At 41.1% G+C, this 23,993-nt stretch overlaps 1 protein-coding gene across 2 annotated transcripts in view; it reads right to left on the bottom strand.

Moving 5' to 3' along the window:
* Positions 1 to 23,993, bottom strand: part of iqsec1b (IQ motif and Sec7 domain ArfGEF 1b) — a 58,309-nt gene that overhangs the window by 16,790 nt on the left and 17,526 nt on the right. For both annotated transcript variants that reach the window (XM_053316803.1, XM_053316802.1), the window contains one exon: positions 1,200 to 1,479. The gene's annotated coding sequence lies outside the window, so the exon portion shown is untranslated. Of the gene's footprint in view, positions 1 to 1,199; positions 1,480 to 23,993 lie in introns of those variants that run through there.

The following is a 23,993-nucleotide window of genomic DNA, read 5'->3' as shown; positions in this document are numbered from 1 at the left end:
CACAGATCTCTGTCCAACAGTGGAGTATTAGCACTTGATCGAATCATTGTTTGTTTGCTATTATATGAATTTGTTCGGAACATGCCTACTGCTATGACATTACACGGCTCACAAAAGTGGTCTTCTTCTTTTCCTTGACCTAATACAAGGGTTGCATTGGTCAGTGGAGCAGTTTGAAAATATTTTGCACTATTTCACGTCAGTACATGCCACTGCTGGTCAGAACAAACACTGTCTATTTGTCTTGTGATATCCTGGTTTAGGCAGTTTCTCTAGAATGCAGTTATCACCAAATGTAGTGTTTGTCCATGCAGGCCATGACTCCTTGTTACTACATAGATGCAGTTAGCATATGATACACAGCACAGTACAAAAACCAAAAATGATCAGCGGCAAGCAATAGAACCCTGTGTACTGAATTCTGTTGAGACACTCAGTTCCTTGAATGTGTGATATGGTCAGAACAGGCTGATAATTCAATATTGACCTTAATGGACTTTCAGCGGTGATCACAACATGTTTTCCCGATTCTGTTGTCAAAATTAAAGCTGCATTAATTGATTTATTAGGAACCAGCTGTAAACACGGCATCGACGTGTTACAAAGTTGACATAGCTAATGTGTTTGCACAAAGTTGTGTATTTACACATCAGGCAGTCACAGTGCAACATTAACATTCATTTGCTGCCATGTATCTGGTGGTCTGACTCTCCTTTTAGCTCTGTTTAGGCTTTTACCAACTTCTGAGAACAATATTTGGCTCTTTAGCTGCTAAAGGCTCATTATGTTCACCAGCTAGTTGCTAACTTTGTCTCTCAGCTGTTTGGGTGATGGACAAATAGTGTACAGAGGGTTTATTAAAGTTTTTATGCTGTAAACAGCTGCCTGCTGCTGCTGGGAACAAGGTTGATGAGTGTTGAAACTGAATAAACTGTGAAACTGTGGTTCCATAAAACCAAAATAGCTTAAAGACACAAACGCTCCTGACACTGTAGAGCTGAGGGAAAGAAAAAACACAGTTGGATGATAATTCTCTGTGGGTTCATCACTATATGTGTCACCTTTTATATTGCATATGGTTATTTGTTCAAATACAAATGATTCCATTCCATTTTTTCTTATTAATATTGTTTCAACCATGTTATCTATTATACTATGCATACAAAAGTCCCTGTCTTTGTGTGTCCTTCCCCACTCACCTGCTTGTCCTGTAGGTCTGATGAGAGTTCATAGCTCTCTGACAGTGAGCGGGAGCGCTTGATGGCCTCCTCCTCTGCCTGCTTGCGGAGGATGGACTGGGAGTGCTGGAGCTTGGGTCGGCGTGGCCGTGGGTGGCCGGGTAGCAAGATGTGACCGTAGAACTGGTTGTCCAAGTGGCCGGGGCCGAGCCCGCCACTGTGGGTCACTGGGACGCAACTGTAGCCGCCGCTGGGGTCCACAGAGGCGCCCACCTCACTGCCTGGAGCATCACCTTCCACACTGCAACACAAACACACATACAGCACACCAGGTTAGTCTGCTGAGTCATATTCCTGCGGGGTATACACTGCTTTGTGTTTCAGCAAGAAGCACGTGACAGAGAGACAGAGTGAACTTTGATACTGCAGGCTGAGTATAAATACAAGTGAGAGAATTTATAGCAGCAGTCTGAGTGCTGCCTGTCGCCTTTACACATTGTCTTCACAAAGCACAAAATACCTCAGTACATCCTATAAAACTGTACCAACTTATGTTGATTATGAAAAACGTAAAGTTAAAGAATAAATCCTAAATATCAAAAAACACCAAGCTCGGAGATCACTATGACATAATCGGGAGCTCAACTTCTCCACAAAACCAAAGCCACACAATGTCAATAGTAAGTACAGCATGTGAGGCAGCGCCTTGAATATTTAAGATCAATAAGGATCTTTGTGTACTCACACCAGCACAAGCACCAACCTGGAAAAGCTTATTGGATAAACCCCGGCAGTGTTGAGCAATGACCGGCTGAACCACGGCCGACTGCAGCAGCTAAATGTCAGCCACAGATCTGTTTACTTGCTCCACACCTCTCAGACTGTTGTGATTAGCTGAGCGGTTTAAAGTGCACTGTGCTTTGGTACGTGAGAGACAGCTCAATAACCGCTACAAAGCTGTTGGGTTTTTTTTTAGTGGTAAGACAAGACAGCAACCTGATCTGACTGCTTTTTGAATCTGTGACAGATGCCTTGATTTTGAGAATGTATGTAAGCCTATTTCTTAGTGCTGAGGCACAACTGGATGCCAATATAAGCAGATTATAATGCATATTAAATATAGAGATTTCAATTAAATGAACTGGCTGAACAACAGGAAATACTAAAATTTGGAGAGCTGGGAACTATCTGTTTGACATTTATCCTTTATAAAATATTTAAAGGTACTTTGGGGACCTTGTGACCACTAGTAGTGCTATAGAGCAATGTTTTTTTAAATATTGGATCCTTGTTGTTAGAATGTCCAGATAATGAAATGCACAGTCTGCATTAGTCTGCTGATGGTTTTGCACAATTCACCTGATCAACAGCTGGTGGTGCTAACGCGCCAAGAAATAAAGGGATTTGTTACAAAAAGGGAAAAAAGAAGACTGGTCGCAAGCTTGTAAAAAAATGCGTAAAACAATTGGCTCTTCAAATCTCGTTTGAGGTAAGAAATGCATTGAAAATATGAATATGTCTGAAAGGAAGGACATGAGTTTTGGGAGAAAAAAATGAATGTATACCTTTGTTAACAAAAACAACAAAAAAATCGACAGGGTACATTTACACAATTAATTGTAAATTAATCACATCATTAATTACAATAATTGTTGTTGGTTTCGTTCCAAATGATCAACCAATCAATTAAGTGACTAAGTGTTGCAATACAAAAACACCCTGACACCACCCACAATCAACATGGAACTCCAGAGTAAGACACTAGATACCACCTGGCATGTGAGTCAAACATACTGTACAGCCATCAATCATGTGCACACAGCAGTAGTTTGCAATACTACCATCTGAGAGCAGAAAACAGCAAAAAAACCATGTTAAGGTGTGCCGGCCTGTTGTTGCCTGTGTTCTGACCTTGTACAAACAGCCCAAAAAATGTCTTCAATCCATCAAACAAAGAAAGAGTGAGGTAGTTATGAACCAAGCCTTTAAAAATACGACAGATGTTTTCCTTAACTTCACCTTGCCAGTAACAGTCCATGTCTGGAGAGTCAGCTTTTCTGCCTTAAAGGAACTTTTTTTTTTTTTAAACAAAATTCAATCAATCTTGTTGAATTTAGTTTGTCATCAATTGATGGATGAAGTGGAAAGGCTCAAAACAAGGACATTCATCTATCACTGTGTAACCTTGTCTAATAACCAAACCTCTGTGGGAGAATGTGTCAGGGTTACATAACTAAAATGAAACCTCTAACCCTAACCCTGACCTTAAACAAGAGGTTTTATGTATTTTTTCTAGCAAATGAATCATTGTATAAGATTTGAAAGGCAATGACAAACAATGTGGTCCTGCTGGTAGATTAATGGGTTATTTTGCCTAAGCCTAAGACAAACAACATGTTTTTTTCCTTTTATTGTGGATGCTTTGATGACTTACAGCCAAGTCACATAAAGCAAGGTAGGTTGTGGGTCCTCAGTTATGGGATAACATCTCTCATTAGAGAAAATGTCCTCTCTCTCTCTCTCTCGCAGCAGGACACTCAGTCCTAATTATGCTCTCTTCATTTTCACTCTCCTGTCCGTGCATCTCCAACACATTTCATTCTAAAAAGGAACACATCTAATCAGAGAGAGAGGGTCCTTTAATTAGACTGAAGGGTTGGTTGAGATATGTGTGCTCCTGCAGAGGATGTTTAATTGGAAATGTCCATTTGTTTAGATGGAGAGAAGCTTAGCATGCTTGAAATGTGGCACTCAGCTCCAAAGCGAGAGCAGGCAGACGCCTTTAGGAATTCAAACTGAAAGCATGATAGCGCTCCAGGAGTGTTTATGTCTTCAGTTGGTTGGTTATGTTGCGTTACTGAACAAGACATTCTCTTTCTAGTTAAACAATGAGGAACCAAAGTTAGACAACAGACAAACAAGCTTCACTAAAACACTAAAAAGGGTGGTTGAAGAAAACTTTTCAGTGGAAATACATAAAAGATGCTTTTAATTTCAATATATGTGAACCCACTCTTCTTCCCCTGACATGGAGGATGAGTCATCCCAGCAGTCAAAGCGTTACTGATCCAATTCCCTTAGACTGCATAGAGAAAGAGAAAGAGAAAGATAGAGAGGGAGATGATTTCGGTCGGACCTGTCAACCTACTGAGAGACTTCTACAGTCTGTGCCAAGCATTCATCCAGCCTCATTAAAATTAATACCCCCCCCCCCCCCCAAAAAAAAATCCTATATTAAAGCAGAGGCAAAATGGATAAAAAGGGCAAAGGAGGAGGAATGAGAGACGGTAGCTCCTCGAATATGTCAAGACAGCGGGAACCTCATTCTGAACCAACAAGGAGTCATCCTCAGATGGATAGATGGAATGAAATGTCAGCAAAATATCAGAAAGCAAAAAGAAAAAGGTGCCATCTCCTCTTGACACAGTCGGAAAGAGAACACCACAGAGGTTTCTACTGAAGATTTCTATGTGAAGACAGACTTTACCTCTAACTGCTTCTTAGGAACTCTTTTTAAAGATCTGTCTTCCACAACAGAAACAATGTCAATAATTTTTAAGAAATAAGATGGCAATAATTTTCTAATTTCCTTCTCCCTGAAAAAAAAAAAATAGTATTAGAGAGAAAGAGAGTGAGAGGTGGTCGAACAAGCTAGAGAGTGAATGAAGAGAGCGAGTGGCCCTGACGAGAATCAGAGTAATAAAATGTTCTGATTGTTTGACAGTGGTTATGTTCTAAAGCACAAACACACTCACTCTCTGTTCTGCGTGTGTGTGTGTGTGTGTGTGTGTGTGTGTGTGTGTGTGTGTGTGTGTCTGCACACAACAGAGGAGGGAGATGGAGAAGCACTGAATCAAATAAAATCACTGTGTTTTTTGGGGGGGGCTACACACCCACTACCCAAAGGCTGACACCCAGAAGAGTCCAAAACTCAGTAAAATAATAAGGAATAAGAACATAGAGACAGAGGGCAGAGTCTTAGTAAATACATACACACAGATACTTTAACATACTTTTAAAAGACAATTCAGACCAATGTAAATTTGTGCTACTATGATCTAGAATGGGATGTTGTGCTCGTCATCTGACAGGCTCTCTGGCTTTGCTTAAAGGAGCAATCTATCTATTTAAATATTTAAATTCTATACATTTTGGTGAACTTTCATAAGGAATTATATTGTGTCCAAATTCTGAGAAGGTTGCATATTTTCAGCTCAAAAAAAAAAAAAGTTTGCAAGCACATAGCAAGTCTGGATTAGTACCCTCAGGGGCCCCTGAGCACTGAAGCCCATGCTCATTCCACTAGTTGGAAATCATTTTTCCCACATACTCCTTAATACAAACTAACCACAGTGAATTGTTGCCTACTAACCAGTCATCATTAACCCAAATAATCAATCATTGAGACCGATTTTCCTGGAAACAACTTTTACTTTATTCCGATTGGATAATGCCATTGTCAGGTGGAAACCTTGTCGCTCTATATTTGGTTTTGGACGTACTAGGTTTCTAACAGCATCAATAACTATCAACATCAAAAGCATGGGTCAAGCCTTGTGTTATATTTCTGTGGCCATGTGCACATTAAAAAAAATCCCTTTCCATGGCACATAGGATATTTAATGTTCTTCTTAAAGAAAAATGTAACCTCACTAATTCCCCACTGTGTGCTCTTGAACCTTTGCTCTGTATGCTTTCAAGTTTTCCTACATGCGGTGTGCCACAAACAGGAAATGTCTGATTAGCTGTTTGGTCTCCAAACCAGAGGCTCATAAGGTTATCAATCATGAGGGAAGTAGGTACTTTTATAGTATGGGTCAAACCGCCAAAACCTTACACCTACACTTCCCATAATGCACAATAAAGTATAAACATAGGCTTCCTGTTGATAGTTGTAGTCTCCAAGCCAAGTGATGTCACTTGAGTCATTTTGTCAGACTTGACAATTCGCGACATCACCCAACTGTTTTGTTTTTTTTGGCTGCTAAATTAACTTTGACATGGAAAATTGGTGGACTGCCCCTTTTCATTTCATACAGCCACCTCTTCCTGCCAGTGTCAGATGTGGTTTTAAAATTTCAACCCTTGTGTCAGCACATTTCAATAAAGATTACTCCTGTATAAAAAGGCACCTCACCTTCTCCTCTTACATTACATTACAGCATTCGACTCAAAAACCCACAAGGTAGCGCAGCAACCCATGACAGTGCATATAATGGTGGCTCATAGAATTTTAATGATGTTGCTTGTGGTGGAAGGTGGCTGGTTGGATCCAGCGGGGGGAGCGGGTAGGGTGGAGGGATGTGAGGACAGCTCTGGTGTCATCACATCCCCTGGAGACGCCCTCCCTCTGTTACCGAGTGGCTTCTTCAAGTGGAGACTCTTCTCACTGTGTCACCAGTGATGAATTAATTACTCTGACCTGCCACTCTCTCTCTCTCACACACACACACACACACACAACCTGCCTCTTTTGGTTTTCTTTGTTTTGTAATGTGTTTGCGATGACCCATCAGTGAAGGAGAAGCCTTTACTGCATCACAAATAAAGCTACACTATTTACACAAAGTGTTCTCCTTGTGAATTTCAGCAGCAGCTCTACTGTGACACAAAAAAACCTGCTGCATTAAAGGCAATTCATCCAATAAGCACTAACAGCAGTTTTGTTGGACATTAATAAATGCTTTCTCAATGGAGTCTGGCAGCAGTCCCTGAATAGAGGACAGACCATTAGTGAAATGTACTGTACAAACTGCAACACGAGACAAATTCAGAACTAAATCAGATACTAACAACATGTCAAGCAACTATTAAAAGTGTCAAGTTGTACACACAAGCACCAGCATATATACTGAAAGTTGGGCTTACCAGCTGTCTGTTTCCAGCTCCAGTAAGGACTGAGTCCTGTCAGAAGCACACTGCAAACACCACATGTTGCCCTCTTGAGCACCTACACTGGACCCATCACCACTCTGCTCCCTGTTACTCCATCCATGGGTTAAAACGTTGCCTTGCAACCTAACCGCACAGCGTTCACTAAGTTTCACTCTCAGATACCTCTCTAGCTCTGGCCTTCCCTCAGAGTCTTGTGAGGAGGGGCGTTTCGCAGGAAGAGGGAGGGAATTCCTCTAGAGGAAACTGGGTCGTGTGGCAGCGGGAGCACTGGTGCCCCACAGATGAGGAGGGTCTTAAACAGGAAAGGACAACAAGTAAGGAGTTAAAAAAAAGGGAGAATTCTGGTGATAGCATCACATGGGATTTATTAATAGTAAGAGGATCTGGGCGGCAAGGATGAAGCCTGGGGAAACCCCTGGATATACCATTTTAGCTGTTGTGACTATATAGGTTCAGCTGTCAACCTTCAGCTTCATATGGCGGACATATGCAGTGTCTGACAACCACCACTTTACCGAGCTTACAGCTGCTGATGAAAGGCCTAAAAAGGAGTTCTTAAGATACCATCACTGTCATGGCCTTCAGGACGATGCAGAACAAGCTCCAGCTGCTTGGGCCAGTTGAAGCACCAGACTATCCTTTAAACAAACATCCAAGCTAATAGGGAATGTTTGACTCACATCCCCACCCATCTCTGTGCTGATGTTTAGGGTGATTTCCTACCACTCCTATTCCCCTGCCTCGGCCCAAAAAAAGTGAAACAGTGAGGGGGACTATCCATTTTCGTCTAATGACATCATTACCCAAACAATGGGTGTGTATCAAGTACCAAAGATGTTATCAAACCAATGCAACCATGTAGCATAAAGCTGCGTGATAACACAGCTACATTAATATGAGGGTGGTTCGGGTAGAGAGTCGCCATCATTGGAAGACCCTCAAGATGTCACGATGTCTGATTCTGTACTCGATCCTCTAGTGAAGCACATACATCTTCAGCGCCTCAAGCATACCAATTCCTAATGGCGCTGTATAGTGTGGAAAAAAAATCTTAATTACAATATATGATAAGTATGAGTGAGTAGGGAGTTGGTGTAGAATGCCTCTCTTATGGGCCATTACGGAGTGTAATAAAAAAGAAGCAAAATGCCTCCCATATGGTGAAGGTTCATGTAAAGTGCAAAGAGAGAGTGTAAAGAGACGGAACCACTGATAACGTAGAGTTCGTAATAGCTAATTACAAAGAGAGTGAAGATGATCCCTCAGAGGACAGATGTGAACAAAAAGTTCCTGACCCTCCATTCTAGAAGTGGAACTCTAACCATTAACCTCCAAGGACTGCTCGATTGAGGCCAAAAAATGTAATCTTTGTTCACCTCAAGCTGAAAAATGAATAAGGACTGACATTACTACCTTTCTAACCTTTCTCAACAGTCAACCGTGGCCCAATCAATTCAGAGTTTGGATTAAAGCAGGCACTAATTTACACATTGAACCCACTCTGACGGTATCGAAGCAAATGGCTTCCCATTGGTATAAATCATGACCATGAAGCTTAAGGTAAAGCTACAGCACTTAACACCCACTACATCTGTTTGAATGCAGAGCGGGATAGTTCGAGGCAGCTGCCTTTGATCAGACCTTGGGGTTATTTTCGTCCCTCTCATCTCTCTATCTTGACAGTGGATAGGCAGACTGTACAGTAGTCAGGAGACACATTATGTATTTTTACCTCGTGGTTAAGTATGAAACTGTGCCATATGCTGAAGACCAGGCAGGTGACAACATACCACGGCTATGTGACAAATATAAAACGATATGTGGATTCACTGCAATTGTCACGGCAATGGCAGGTAACCACTAGAAACAGTTTGCAATGACCAGGGATTACATGAGGCCCAGTTCTCATACTGAAAGAGGAAGCTAAAACCACCTTTTGCTTTCATGGTTCACCTTGTTTCACTGGTGGACCGCTCAGTTATACTTCTCATTTGTCAACAGCAGAGGTTAGGTATTTAACAGAATAAGTGGCAGCCTGCTGAGGACTCACTTCCATTACTCATCAAGTGACTAAATGTTGTCATTACAGCTTCTGTCATGGTATTTAATTTTGTTTGGAGAGGATTAAAGAAAAGTCTTGGTGAGAAATGATTGTTGGCTTCATGTCAGGGTCAGGGACTACAGCAGCGTCATTGCTGTCTAAAAAAGTCTATTTGTCAAGACTTACAGGAGAGAAAAATCAGGAGATATTGTTTGTTCAACCTGTAGATAAAAATCTAAATGCAAAAATAACCATTTGTAGTTTTAATGGGTGTAACGTGGTGGAGCTGTCTCTCGATGAACGACAGTTTATTAATACAATGAGTAATGCTGTGCAGCTCTGCCTGCTGGTTCCCTGGCAACCTTATACGGTGACAAAACAACTCCAGGAAGTCAATGTGCCAGCTGTTGTTCTCCAAGAAATGGATCTCCTGAAAGGTCAAACTACAGTGTACAAGTAGAGTATGGAGGGAAAATGGTGGCTCTTCGTTAGTCTTTCCTATTTTTCAGGCTGACAGATTTTACATGCAGAGAATTTGAACATAAACTGCACTTTTTCCAAACATACCACTTTGCATCTTTGCCTGAGGTTCCTATCTTGACCTTTGGAGGTGTGGGTGCAGAATCACCTGAAGAAGTCAGACTGAGCTGTGTACATGACATGAATATCTAAAAATACTGCTTGAGTTATGCAGTTTTAAGATAGTATCAGAAGGTTGAGATGTTGTCATGACAATGTCAGTTAAATATATTTGTGCACTGACTGTTTTGTGCTCTGCAGTTTGTAGTAATCTATCGATCAGAGTTCAAAAGCAACTGAGGAATTCAGGAAAACAGCTGGTCCGTCTAGAGTAGCTGAATAATTCCGACTGAGTGCTTTCAAAGTGAGTTTGCAGAGAGACAACTCAACTCTGGACGGCTCTTTTAAGGGGCTTGTATTACAGACACACCTGTCACACTCTGTCTGGACTCCACAGTGGAAACAGCAGGACCTGTCGCCCCTGTATTAATCCCTACATCAGCTCCAGCTCCTCTGCAGGCCGGACGGAGGGTGTCACAGCTCTGGTCTGAACATAACCACCAGTAAAGACCCTGATCTCCTCCTACACGCCCTTTCCCCTGCATTTATACCGTCCAAACCTCACCACCACTACATTCACAGTGACGACGTGCCACTCCCACTACGAGGTGATAAATTTCACATCTTGCATGACACTGGTTCTCATCCAGCAGGGACAAAAATAGAGTCATTGACAGACACTGTATTTTCTGCTCCGCTTGGTAAGTAAATTGACCAGTCTGCGCAAGCGAGGTAGCTGGAGACAAATGTGTCTGCACGTCCAACCTCCCCAGATGCTTCGGTCTGTGGCTGAAAACAACAGCAGCACTGATTAGGAACACAAGAAGCTCGTCGAGAATCACCAGAGCAGAGGCACCGGGGAGAGACATCTTCAGCTGGGAGCTCAGACAAATACCAAGTTACATGGCAGCATATCACAAAGGAGCAAAATAATGTAGTCAAAATAGTGTTTTGCATTTCATAATGGGACACAATCATTAATGTTGACTGTTTGGATGAATCACGCAAAAATGTTAAGTAATTAACCAGTTCCAGCTTCACAAATGTGAGATTCTGCATATCATTCTAAGTTAAGTTAACTTTAGTGGCCTAAATTTAAACTAAAGCAGGATACAAACCCTAGTCTACTGTCAATCAAATTTAGCCCTGACTTTAAGAAGATTTCTAGAAAATGTGAAATAATAAGCATTTCCATCTTCTAATACTAACCCTCCTGTTGTCTTCCTGTTGATAATGCAAAAGTTGGATAGTTGACGGAAATGGTTTGACGGTTTAAAAAGGTATAAAGCATAACTTAAAATATCACCCAATCGTCAGACCTTTTTAGCCAACTTCATTCCAGCTTATTACCACAGGTGTTACACATATTTTTGAAAATTATGGCGAATAAGCCTCATTTAAATGAACGTATACGTCATTTTTGAGTTAAAGCCTGTTGTCCTCCTGGGTTAATTTAGAGCTGGCATATTTTTTGGAAATTATAGTCAATAGACCTCATTTAAATGAAAGTTTACCCCATTGTTTGGTCAAAAATGAGCAATGCAATATTTCATGACATGGATTGAAGAATAAAGAACCCTAAATAACTCTTGCAATTTTGACCAATAGGCCTCATCTAGGCCTCATTGAGGTATAATTTCATTTAAATGAGGCCTATTGACCATCATTTCCAAAAAGTATTAGGACTTAGGTACAAAAAGATGCAACACTTAGTGGTGCTTATCCTCCAGTCCAGGAAGAAGGCGCAGTGGGATGACATTATCAAAAGAGTCAAACCGTGACAGAAAGCCATGTGGAAAAGGTAATGGAAGCATGGAATTTCATTCATGAATCAATTTAAAGGAATGTTACAGTCTCTTCATCAGTCATAGAGAACATCTGATGTTTTGTCTGCTGCTATTTTGAGCTGGAGTGAGTGATGTGTGAGTCACATGCTTCACGTGCGTCATGATTTATTCGCTCGGTCTGGCTTTGATTGCACTTTTATCACGTTTGTTTTCATCGGTAGGCCAACTTTTCCACCTCAGCCAGATGTAAGAACTGCTTTGCATTATTTTCTTCAAATTTCTGGCAATCCTCATCAAATTGTGCACATAGAAAATAAGCAAAACAACAGGTGGTTGGAAAAGAACTTGGTTTTTGTGCGGTAACACTTCCCGGACTGGGAAGAATATCGTCAGTGAATGTGATCCAAAACAGCATTTACGTTTCCATGGCTGGTTTAAGAGTGCTTGTTATGGCTTTAAAAAATGAGATTATATTCGACCTGATTCTTTTTTACAATCACCTTAATTACCAACCAGAACAAAACGTACACAAACAACAGGCCAGCTATTTAAACAAGAGTTTTAGTGTTGTCGTAAATGCTGTTTTCCATTACGCTACACCGACTCCCAGCAAACACTGCAGCATTTTTTCACAAGTGCGTAGGGTGCACCAACAACAAGGCGGGCACATTTATAATTATCTCCTTAGTAAAGCATCATGTCCTGTTTACAGACACTAGGGAATAAGTTCATTCTAACATGAAAACAAAGATCTCTGAATGCCCCACGTTGCTTCACCCACCCTCCCCAAACTGAGTCGGGGCCCCTGGTCAGCAGGCTGGCTGTCCACTGTAAAGCTGTTTGGCTTCAGTTCAACCCTGTAATCCCTAAGCTCAGAACCCACCCACGTGTGGCCTTCAGAGGGAGGCGGTTGCCCTGCCCTCTCAACCTCACGCCGCTCCACCAACGTGTGGGAGGGAGAGAGAGAGAGAGAGAGAGAGAGTGGAGGAGAGAGGAAGGATTAAACTGAACTAACCACTGGCTCCCATGATGCACATGTATGTTGCTCTGGGTCATAACACATAGAACACGCATCACACATCATTTACTTAGTGATAAATACCAAATGCACGCAAGCATTCATTTGTGCACGCACTCAGACTCTCTATGTAAAAAAAAAAGCAAGCTGCAGAGTCAGAAAGAGGCGAATAAAAATGAAAACACATTGGATATTATGTTGATGACCATATGGCATGGAATCTGCCCAGTGTTTATGCTTTGCTGTTGAAGCCTCTCTGACCAGGGTGCAGTTATTCAGCTTATCTGCGTTAATCCTCCTGCTGTAACTCTTCCTCCAGGCTGTTCCTGAGCTGCTTCTGAGCTCCGCTGCCAAACCAACACCGTTAAACCCTCAAGAAGTAGTAGTGAACAGAACAGAGGGAGGCTGAGATATGTTTAAAGAATAATTCCACTTTATCACAACTTGGGAGGTTTATCTTCCCAGTTTTGGTCCATATTTATTCAGTTGTAATAGAGATGTACCTGCAGAGTTAACCGCTGGGATCTGGGAACAGGGTGATGTGTTATTCAGGGGGAATTAACACGAGAGGTAAGACGTTCACACAGGTTGTAAACAAACCAGCAGTTTAACCAGATTATCTGGTTATCACTTAAATTAGACTGACCCCACTTGAAATGCTGCTAATATCCCTCAGTGTACAAGAACACTGTGTTAAGTACAGTAGTTCAGCGTAAGGTCTGATCGATGTTTGCAGGGTCCACTTTTAAGACTTCTAAGACCTTTTTAACACAATGTAGAATATATTTTAATAGCTGTTTCATGCTCATACTGGCCAAGGTATAACAAGTATGATGGAAACCAGTGAGAAAGATAAGAGCTGTAATTATCCACCATTTAACGTTGATCACATTTTAGCACATTCTATAATTCCCACTAATATAATTAATTAAAAACTAATTCACTTATTAAAGACCCAGGTGTGAATTGTACACAAGGTTAGAGGTCTGGAACAATGCCAGCAATATGCTCCATCATAAATCGAAGTTGATAAGTTGTAAAACATCACAGATTTGACTCGACTGCATTTGAAATGACTGAAACTCCACATGAAGAACAGCCTCAGCCTCACCCACGCACAATCCACTGACACACAAATCATACTTGTAATATGTGTTTAATTTCACAATCTCCTGACAGCCCACACTTACATAAAAAATAACATTTTTATGACTAACATTGCTGCCTGTGGCAAATAAAAAGAAATGTAGGAGTTTCTAACACCCAGAGTTAACTATTTTACATTTGCCTTTGTTAACTTCATTTTCTAAGTTAAGTCTATTTTTGGGTCTTACAGTGGAACACATTGAATAGTGATTGCTGAAAAAAGACAGCTTTACCAACATGCTGCTAAATTGCAACTTGAGAGATGGGTAATGTCACCCAGATTACATTTTTTGCCAATTTGAACATTAAATTAATTGACCTGCAAAATGTTCACACAGAAAATTAGATTCATTAGTTATTCTACAACATGCACTCATGGCAGCTGAAGCAACATTTCTTAAAATCATTTTTATGGTAACTCAATTGGTTTAAGTTAGGGAATGATTGTGGTCTTGATTTAAAACACTGACTTGTATGAGATGAGATGTATTCCTCAATATTCAACTGAAACAACAATATTATATTTGGCATGTATTTGCCTTCATTTTCTCTTCTAAGCAGGTTTAACCAACCTACAGTTTTTAAACCAATGTTGCTGCATTCCCAGATCTCAGCAATTCACTTTGTGAGCACAATGTTATCACTACTGATGGAACAGACATGACTATATAAATAAATTGTAATAAACTGGATTAGTCCTTTAAGTAATCCAGGCAGATTGAATCACAGATGGAGTAAATAAGGTGTAGCTCTGACTCTGACTCACAGATCAGTTTGCAGTCCTGGTCCTGGGTTAAGGCATGTTAGGCTAGCCTCACTGCTCAATTCAAATTTATAGCTCAGATCTGCTTTTTTTTTTTTTTTTTGGGCTGTTCACATTATTTTTCAAATGTGGATAATAATAATGATGACGTCAGACGCAGAGCAATATCGTATGGGAGTAAACATGGAGGACGTGTTTATGGTTTCATTAAGAAGTTGATGTGCAGTGGAAGCTGGCCAATTTGTGAGCAGACCATAACAAGGAAGGAAAGTGAACTAAATTATTAATTATGGCTTTTTGTGGAGTAATGGCTGCTATTTCTGTACGGAGGTGTGTGTGGATGCAGAGTGGTGGAATCGTGACTTAAATGGCTTCACAGGAATAGATTTCAACCAAAGTTTCAGGATGTCACAAGTAACTTTTCACTGCTGTCAACACCTCTTCACAGGACTCTCTTAAAAAGACACCCTGGGTTTTATTAGCTGGACTGACGTTAAGTTGAAGCATGAATTTCAGTATGACTATTCAAACTGAGGTCACACTTTTAAAAAAGTCAGTCAGTATTTCATTCAAGACCACCTATGAAAGTGGCTACAATCAGAATTGAGAAGATCAGATTTCATGAGTCATGCTGTTTACATGTAAACAGATCTGAGTTACACAAGAGCAAGAGAAAGAATCATATTTAAGCCACTTTTTCTCTTTCAACAAACCTGATTTAACTGATCAGCTCCTCATCAGGTTCCTACAGAAGCCTGATAAGAATTTGTTGGGGTGTTGGAGCAAGGAAAGATCTTAATCATGCAGGTCAGGGGTGCCCCAAAACCAGGACTGAAAAACCCTACTCTAGAGAAGATCCTTATATGGCGCTTGCTTTAACTTTCTATATTGTTGCTCCACAGCAAGTTCCTATCAGTTCCTATCTTCAGTGTTTGTTATTGTCAGGTCTGAACGCCGTGCAGACAGTCCCAGCAAACCCTGATGCTATCTGATGATTCAAGACAGGAAGCATTTTTCAGATGTCCTCCATAGATACACAGCGTGACACTGCATCATCAGCAGGCTCAGGAAGTCCAACCCACTGAGACTTTGTCCGTATAAAAACTCCATAACAATCAGATTTGAACGAACCAAGTAACACTAGATAAGATTGAGTTGAGAAGCGGCTTACGTTCTCACACAATTCACCATCAGTAGTGTGCAGTGAGGACATGTTTCTGCCTCTCAGTTGCACGGCAGATCCTGACATGTTTAGTTTGCACTGAAAACAGATGAGAGCCTCGCGGTGACGTAAACCTGAGGCCGAGAATGAGCTGCTACCTCATTAGTATTCATAAACATTTTGCTATTCCAGGACAAGCGGTCCTGGCTGAGCGTGCTCAGACTGTGTCTGAGAATGGCGGGGACAACCGGCTATGTGTGAAGGAGGAGAAGACAATACACAAAATACAGAGGGGAGGGTGGAAGTTAAAGTCACAGAGGACAGATTTCTGCAGCAGCTAGGAAGAGTCGGCTCATGACGTGAACTCTAAAAATACCACTAGTGATAAAGTTGTGACTTCCTCTCTTCTTCTGTGGTCAGCTCACTGCTGCACAAAGGCAGCAATATAACAAAATCAGGATCAAAGCACTGCTTTTACTAATATTAAAGCATAAATCGTAATCAGTATTTTTACCAATAATGTATCAAATGAATGTGTGTGAATGTGTAAGATAAGTGCAGTGATGAGCCTACAAACAATTGACTCTGCAGCTCCACTCAGCTCCACTCAGCTTTACAGAGCTTTATATGTGAGTCTCAGCTCATTGTTTAGCTGTCTGGCTGTGTATTTACTGTGTTGGTTCATTCTCTGTGCTCTCATTGTGCTCAGTGTTTTCAGCCACAGCAGGCAGCTATTTTAAGAGAAAAATAGCTCTAAAAAGCCACTGTACACTACCTGCTCAGCACCAAACTGTTAGCTGTGTGAACTACAGATGAGCTGGTGAACATAGTGGAGCATTTAGCAGCTAAAGAGACAAATATTTCACTCAGGAGTTGGTAGAGAGCAAAAACAGAGCTAAAAGACAGTGAATTTTGGACATCTATCTGCGGTCACAATAAATCAGACTGAACATAAAACAACTGTGCTCTTATTACGTGACTTAACCATTATTTATTTGGAGTTCTAAAATTCTAATTTCACATGTGTTCATTCTGGTTATTACTACATGGGAAAGTATGTGACTGATAGAATCCACTTAGTCTTTTCCTGTTCTTTATTGCACTGAACTTTAGGGGCGCTTCTGTGTATCAAATTTCAACATCTGCCTCTTTAAACTAATAAAACTTTCCAGTTTGTGGTCATTTCCTGAATTCATATCGATTTACTTCTCAATCCTAACAAGAATGAAGTAGTCTTGGAAGAAGAAGGAAGGTTAAATTTCCACAGCTGGCTCGTGCTGGTTATTTGCCGCCACCTGATTTTTCCCATATGAATCAAATAAAAAGGAGCTAACAATCAAAACTCAAGATGTCTTATTCCAAACCGAACAGACTTGGCATGATCAGCCTTGTAATAATAGAGTTTTGTATTCAAATGCAGTGTAGCAAAGTTAAAATGCTATTATTATTAATGCTATAAGCATTTCTGCTTATACCTAAAAAGTCTGCTTGTAAAACAACAAGGAAAACAACATTAATTAATGGAATCATTTGTGAGATGCAGACAAGTTGGACAGGATTGGAGTTTATAAATGTAATTTGAGGTTTTTATGAGGGCCATTTCATTTTTTTCGTTCTAAGGTTGTGTGGTGTCTGGAGCAGTGATTACCAGCTATACAAATACCTCGACCCTGAGTCAGGACACTTGTAGTATATGCCATTGGTCTGTTTGTGACTTTGTTTGTTCCTGGCATCAATTCCGTCAAACTATTTAGATGAAAGTTTGAAAGTTTTTCACAACCTCCAGCAGTGACTGTGTCTTCGTGTTCCAACTTTTTTTTTCCTACTCTGTTCCAGTCTGCACATTTACACCCTCCAGCTTTACGCTTGCAAGTCGATACTGAATTTTCACAGTTTAGTTCTTTGAGAAGTGGTCCTTAAATTTATCTTACTGTGACAACACTACATAAAAGTGTGTCCTGACAGTGTCGGTGGCCACAAACTTGCCGCTCAATCTTTACACTGTATGATGGACTGACCAGGCCAGAGGCGAACAGGGAAAGAAAGGAGAAATGGAGCCGGTGAAACTTTACTACATAACCCCTACAGGTCCTCCCCACCTCCTCTTTCTTTTCCACTTCTCCTTTTTGTCCCTGCCCTTCCACCCATTGCTCATCACTGGCACTGAGTGGGCTGCATTGCTGCCAAAGTGACTGATGGGCAGTACCCTCTGCTGTCCGCTTTGAGCAGGACCATCAAGGCAAAATTATGCATTCTGAGATCCTCGCTGAGTGGTCATGACAGGCTATGGATCCGCCTGCTGCCCCTGCTGCTTTCAAGGGCATTTAATCCAAGTGAGGGAAAAGAATTGGGCTCTCAGGAGAGGAGCAGCTGTACATCATCTGCTGCGAGGCACAGGATTGAAACACAAAGGGGGGGCCATCTATTATCTACCATAAGGGGAAGAGCCGAAACCCATCTGGTTCAGGCCTAACAGGATAGTCCCCAAAATGTCCAGGCGTGACAGGACAGGGAATGAAAATACACAAGATGTTAGACTTACAGAGAAAATTAAATGCCATCCTGTGTTACTCTAAAAGAGAACAGCATCCCATGTAGCCGGAGATACCAGAGAGGTTCAACAAATACAAATCAACAGTTAGGATGTAATACATGCACCTACCTTCATTGTACAGAAGATGAAGTAAAGTACAGCTGACTCCAGGTCTGTTTCTATAGTCTCTCTTGTATAACCTGAGCTAAAAAAGTTTAAATTCCATAAAGATGTCCAAACACACACTGTCAGCAGCACTCCTCTTTTACTCTGATGGATTTCCAGAGAAGTGTGGATCTAGTTATGGTTCGTGTGGCTGGTAGGCACCACCCTTGCCTGCTTTTCTCCCTGCCAGCTTCTGTCCTATCCCGTCCCTCCTCTGTGGTACAGAACACACACTGAGGCTACTGAAGGACAGGCAGCACCTCTGTCTACGCACTGGCTCTGGGTGCTGTTGATGTTGGCATCTGCAATACAGGCTGCCTTTCTCCTTCATGCATGTTCCCCCCTGCCCTCCTGCTGGAGTTTTCACCTCTGCCAAGGAGAACTGCTCGGCTGAAATGGAAGAAAGGTTGTGTGATGTCGTCGTGCCGGCTGTGTGTGTGCCTGCCTGTCAGGGGAAGGGAGTGGCAGTCTGGTGTGACACACTTGATTACACTGGCTGATTGGGGATTATTTTTGGCCTCCAATGGCACCCTCCTAAAACTGAAACTCTATGCTGTGTTTTCTCCTATAATTATCTCTTCTTGTGCTGTCACATCAGTTTGACTGTCATTCATCTGACACTGAATATTTCTCCATTTTATTTACTGCAAAACATGCTATCACATAACCAGGCTTAGAAGTGCTGCACACGACACCTACAACTCCCTTCTCTCTTCTTGTCAACTGACACCCTGAGTGCATTTAAAGAAATAGGGAAGTAGTTCAGTGTGGGACTCTTCAGCTGAGTTACAGCTGAATAGTGAGGGAGCAAATATAGCTCAGCGTTCATGGCAGAGCATATGAGTGACTTGAATAGTCTGAGAGGCTGAATTGAGTCTCCATTCTGAAATCAAATTACAAATACTTGGAGCATCGATAGAGAGAGCCACAAAAGTACTTCATGGTTCTTTCATCTCGATTGCCATAAAAGTACTGAGACAGAAAAAGCACATTTTTTTCCAGTTTTTACTCTTTTGCTCCACTAACATGATATATTCTATAAAAAAAAGCACACTCCCTTCAATTACTTGAAGTGCCATAAATAAATATTCTACACGTTAATCAGATTAGTATGTGTAATGTGACAGGATACCTAATTGTGTAGTTCCTCTCATATCTACCTAACCTTTTTATGACCATTTTTAGCTTTGGTTTCAGTATTAATGGCACATTCACTGTTTGACTCAATTCACTGTTCTCACCAACCTTATTTCCAGGAGCACCAGATGCCTGTCAAGAGCTTTGATAAACACACTGTACATTGGCTGAGCAGCTGGGGATGAAAATCACAAGTCTAGTGGCTAAAGAACCAAATATTTTTCTCAGGAATCGGTGGAGACCAAACAGAACTAATGAGAGTGACTGCTGGACTTACGTTCATTAAGTGGCCAGGAACACGCTTGTTTAGCTTCATGTTTGCTAGATGTATAAATAAGTTCATATTTGCTAAAATATTATCCAAAGGAACGTAAATATGTTAAGCATTAAGATGTCAATGTGTGGGTTTAGCTTGTTCTACCATCCTTAAAAGTATATGAAGACTCTCAGTATCTCTCTGCACTCTAAGATCCCTGGCTTCTGCCCTGAGGCATTATCAGTGAAGAGCTTACAAGCCATTACACAATCTGCAGACACATAAAACTAATGCTGTAGCCTAATCATATGACTGCAATTCATATCCTCCATTGAGTGTAATCCCTAATACTCCACAAGACTCTTCTGCCATATGTTGCCATCAATCTGCATATTTTATTTCAGGTAAAAACGCTGATTCAGGGTTGGATACTGACATCTTAAATCGTGTTGTAGCGACATCAAACTGTTGCTAGGTCCACTAAATGCTGCATTTGCATTTCCGACCCTATGTTGCCAAGCGGAATCTGTCCTGTAGGTCTGTGCGGCATTTGTAATTAAGACTAATTCGAAGTCCCATCTGGTAGAGTTGTCAATATTAGTCTTTATGAGCAACGCAAACTGGTCCAAAAAATACCTCATGCATACCAACAAACACACTGCCAGTAGGATAACTGAGACTGAGGCATGTTTGTTATTCCTAAGAAATTCAAGACAACACATGCCTGATAAGAAGATTTCCTTTCTTCTACATTCAAGAGGTCTTTCATAAGGCTAGGCCAAGCAAGGGTCACAAAAATGCTTACTTTGTATATCAAAATATCCTTAGCACTCAGATCTTGTGAAGAAGATGCCTCTAGTTGACTCTTTCTGCCCCTAGAGATCCATTTCCTCTTCTAGAACACTTCCTCTTCACATGTGACCTCCGCTAACCTTTTGAACCATCACTTCCTCTTCTATCTCCATTCAGAGACCTTCGAAATATGACGAATCTGAGCAGACAAGCACGCTGGTGTTCAAACATGCAAGTCACGTTGGTGTGCTATAAAAATAAGCATTACCAAAGAACGCTAGTAAATGATCACATGTTACAGGGCGTGAAGGGGTGACACCTCCTTCTCCGTGAAAGAGAACCTGGGTGCTTCTGCTTCATTTGAGTCTCATGGTAAACAGTAAATCAACAGTATGTGCATTATCTTTAAATGCAAAGTGGCTACTCTGCTTTATCCATGTGTCAGAGGGGTAACCTCTAATGTACAGCCTCAGCATAGTTAGAAAGATTGCTTTCATTCATATCTAAGTCACTCAGCAACTTTCCATTCTGGTGAAATATGATTTGGACAGTCAGCAGAAGTTATTTCCCCAAGCTAGAAAAATATGAATGTCATGGAGAGGAAGGGTTGGTAATTGTTTTTAAGAATGAGAAGGTGAATAGCACAATATGTCAAAAAGAACAGGAAGGAACATTTTTGTAATCTATTCCAGTCATCATTTTCCAGAAACGACTTTTGAGGAGACCTCCTTTTCAACCATTTGTCAGCAGCTTCCAAGAATAGCTGAGCCCCACATCCTACCAGCTATCCGTCAACCTGTGCTCAGCGCTGGCAGGTGGACAGACTGGACTGGGAAGCACTGATGACTACCTCTGCCTGTTTTTTGAGGAGGCCAACTGGTGCCTTAGTCAATCTCCAACACCGAGATTTCTCCTAATGTTTTTCTTCAGGAGAGTTCTTGTGTCCTGAGGGGATGATTTTGGCTTCCAAATATCTGCCAAACACACATCCTACCAACCTGACGGGGCCTGTCGGCGTAAACATAATTTCCAGGTAAAAGCACTCCTCCCTACTGTGTATCCCATCCCTTCCCTGAGGTTACCTGTACACAATAAAAGAGATTATCACCAGAATAGGATGGAACTGAACCGGAACCATTTGACTCTGTCGTGAAAACTGAAGAGAGGAATGCTTTTTTAGTGGCATTAACTGTCTAAACAATAAAGATCTCACCTTTCATGTGCAAGATAGATATTGCCCAAGATTTACAGGAAGCAAATAAAATGAAACTGTAGATTAACTGAACTTGGATGGGGATTACCGCAAGTGAATCAAGGCCAGAAAATGAAAGCAATCACAGCAAAACTATTTTCCATTTCAAAGTTCATTCATTCATTGTTCTTTTAAAGAGTTAAGATCCAACCTGGATTTGACCAGATGCAGTAAAACCCATCCATGTGGAGCGGGGTATGAAAGATACTCCAGGAATTATCTGCACACCTGACCCTCAGTCTGTTGATGGGATCAAATCCAATTCTTATCTGATTGGTAAATGACAAAAGTGAGCCTAGAAAAGAGCAGTTCTTTGGCTCTCTGTGAAATCTAAGCAGCTGTAATCTAAGAGTGCATCCTGCAGTGCATCACCTCTTTTCTGGAAGTTTAATATCTTCTCTGGAACATATTGCAGCCTTCTTCACCGCCCTTTGGCAGCCAAGCCACAATTACAAAGAGCTACAAATGCAGGGCTTTACCAAAAGTGGAAAAACACACAAGTCCGACTTGCTTCTAATACAATGTGCTCTACGCCTTCAATATCTTACAGTACATACATACATAGAAAATGTTTCACTGTTAGGTGATGAGAAAATGAGAGTCGGGAGATGACAAACTTGAGCCAGAGACGTCAACCTTCATGGTCAGTGCCTTGATCTTAGAGGCCACCAGGGCACCTCAATTTAAGCTCTTATTTATCAAAAGGTTGGCTTTCAAACTCATAAAATTCACCCTGAAACACAGAACATTTTATGCGCCACAACAAGCTCCATGTGAGAAGAGTGAACTTTTCCACGGATGTCGAGTGCAAAGCGCAAACTAGAGTCTACATTTTCCTTGGCAGGACTTGAGGAAAAGTGTATCCACTATGAAAGCTCCATTCAGTTTGTGTGAATAAAAACACAGGCCATACTGTGTATTTATTTTAACACATCCCACTAGACGAGGTCAATTACAGTTATTTTGTTATATTCTTGCATATTTTTGATATACATGTACTTGATACATATCTACGCACATATCTGCTTTTTTCAGTGAAGGCCTATCATTCAGCTCTGCAGCAGCATACATTTGCATGAGCTGGTCATGCTACAGTGAGAGCTGCTATTAGCTGAGAGCAGTAGCAGTCAGCCACGAGCCTGCGGGTCGCCTCGATCTGAGGTTGAAATAATCTCCTTCAGAGGGAGATATGGCAGTCTCTCGGTCTCTACAGACACAAATTACACATCTAATATGTGAAAAAAGGCTCATTTCTAATTATTTCTCTGTTAACTTTCTCCACAATTAGCTGCCTGAATTAATCCCAAAGGAAACCAGCAGCGTAATCTTCTAATATTATGAAACATTGCCACAGCAACAGCTTGTAAGAACATGTAGGATGTTCTCTAGTGTAGCGTCACAGCTGACTTGTAGGAGCCAGAGTTCAATTCTTAATGCAGCCTTGTTGTAATAGTGAAACTAAAACACTATGACACACCATCGTTCACAATGTGGAACGTCCCTAGAACGGCTGTTATGTCTGTTGACAGTAATTGTGTTAATAATAGGAAGAGACAGAGCGAGCACCAGCAGAATAATCCCCTGCAGCTTTTCCCTGCCACATGTTACTGAGCCTTATGGCAACCTGTTGACACCAATCCCAGAGACCCAGTGTGCCAGTGCTGGGCATGCATAAACAACCCATAATCCACATTGCACACTGGCTGAACCATACATCTTATCACTGAGCATCTGAGGCAGAATACTGTGGAAAACAATCCTGATACTACAAAATCACATTTATATAAGGCATGTGGGAGCATTGAGCATTTACAGCAGCCAGATTGGTTGTATTCAACGCTACAGTGCTGGTGAACTGTTGTTTGTCACAAAACTTCTCAAAGGTTCTCAGTCAATGTATTTTAAGGACTTATGGTGGCGTTAAGGGAAAAGTCAGAACACCAGATGTTTACTTTTTAGTTCTTAAAATATCTCAACAACAACTGGATGGAATGCTGTGAAATTTGGTTCATGCATCATGGTCACCAGAAGATTAACTGATCTCCTGACTTTCCATCTACCTCCATTAAAAATCCTTTGTTTATTGCTAAATACCTGCAAAACTCATTGTACTTTGTGTAAAGTGCTAATTAGCATGTTAGTATGCTAACACACCACACTAACAAATTAATATAGTAAACAACATAAACATAGTAAACATACCTGCTGAGCATCAACAAGCTGAAATGATCAATATGAGCATGTTACCATGCCAATATTAGCATATAGCAGTATAGCCTCACAGAACTG

This window comes from Scomber japonicus, chromosome 3, assembly GCF_027409825.1.
Source record: "Scomber japonicus isolate fScoJap1 chromosome 3, fScoJap1.pri, whole genome shotgun sequence".
In the NCBI taxonomy this organism is placed as follows: domain Eukaryota; kingdom Metazoa; phylum Chordata; class Actinopteri; order Scombriformes; family Scombridae; genus Scomber; species Scomber japonicus.
This window is presented reverse-complemented; position numbering and strand designations above follow the sequence as displayed.